The sequence below is a fragment of the Nycticebus coucang genome, chromosome 17 (genome assembly GCF_027406575.1).
Source record: "Nycticebus coucang isolate mNycCou1 chromosome 17, mNycCou1.pri, whole genome shotgun sequence".
In the NCBI taxonomy this organism is placed as follows: Eukaryota; Metazoa; Chordata; class Mammalia; order Primates; family Lorisidae; genus Nycticebus; species Nycticebus coucang.
The window spans coordinates 41,241,561-41,243,049 of NC_069796.1; the positions used below are offsets into that span (position 1 = coordinate 41,241,561).

At 41.8% G+C, this 1,489-nt stretch overlaps 1 pseudogene; it reads right to left on the minus strand.

Annotated features, from left to right (window-relative positions):
* Window positions 1-606: 606 nt before the first annotated feature.
* LOC128568523 (centrin-3-like) lies at window positions 607-1,254 on the minus strand (annotated as a pseudogene).
* Between the last annotated feature and the right edge of the window lie 235 nt (window positions 1,255-1,489).

The window sequence follows — 1,489 nt, forward strand, 5'->3', positions numbered from 1 at the left end:
TATGTGCCAGGCACTACTGTAAACATTTGACTGACTTTACCTCATTCAATCCCCCCAACCTAGTGAAGCAGGTAAGTTATTGTTTCTGTTTTGTGGTACGTGATGCCAACGTGCAAGTGGAATTTGAAGCTCATGGACTTAAAAAGGATTTGACACTTACTAGGTGCTTGATAAATGTACTTAAATATCTCCCCAGAGTGTGTGTGGGAGAACTAGAGCTGTAAAGTGTGCTGTGCCCAGCTGGACTCAGTAGGTAGGGTCTCCCCTGGAGTGGGGGCAAATTCTAAGACTTTCATTAGAAGGAAGTTGCCTGTGATGAGGTTGCTGGCAGAGCCCCAGCATTCTGTCCTCTGGGGGCTGCTGTCTTTTTTTTTTTTTTTAACTTTATATAAAATCTATATTATAAATACAAGGCTAAACCAGTTGAGTACTAATAATAACGGTTCATACAAAGAAACAACAGTAGTAAAATACAAATACACAAGATGCTTATTTTGGGTCCTTTTGGAAAAAAGAACTAAGTTTCCTTTTTTACATGGCTCCAGGCACAAAACTAGATTGTAAGATGGTAACTGCACCATTCTTAGTGTTTATCCTTGTAATTCTTTAAATGTCACCAGTCATAATGCGATGAACTCCTCTTGATTAATTTCTCCATCACCATCTTTATCAAATTCTGCTATCATAGCCCGGAGTTCTTCATCACTCATGTTTTCACCCAGTTCTCTAGCAACACGTTGCAAATTCCTCAAGCTTATTTTACCTGAATCATCATCATCAAATGATGATGATTAGCTTAAATAGCTAAATGCCTTCAGTATTTAAGCTCAAATAGCTTAAATGCCTTCAGTATTTCTTCATGTGGATCTCTTTCCAATATCCAGTCTGTCACAACTTCATTAAAATCTTCAAAGGTGATTTTCCCTGTGGCTTCTGTGTCATAATCTTTAAGAATCTTCAGTACATCAGCCTTTTTTACATCAAACCCCAAGGCTCTCGTTGCCACCTTTAATTCATGATAATCTATTGCTTCATCTTTGTCTGTATCAAATAGTTCAAAAGCATCTTTAATTTCTTGTTTCTGTTCCTCAGTGAGTCCTTTTTTGCCTCTTACTTTGTCTACTACAAGCTCGCTTCTCAGAGCTAAACTCATTTTCTCCTCGGACAAAGACGTTCTTCTCAAGAGCAATGTTTAACCCCTACCCAAAGCAGCAAGACTTCGCAAATGGTTTAACAGACCCAAACGACCTCAGCGGCCTCTGGGGGCTGCTGTGTCTTATGAAGGTGGAGAGAGAGATATTCTGACTCAGCCCTTGGTGGCCACCAGGCAGGTCCCAGCTGCGGGAGGCATCAGGCCAGCTGCGGCCAGTGGAGGCTCATCCAAAGACGCTTCTCACTGTGCAGGCTGTGCAGTCTGCTGTGTTCCTGGTGGATGTGTCTCTCAGGTATTCTCACGTGTCTGAGGTAGGTGGCCTTGACCCTACCATGC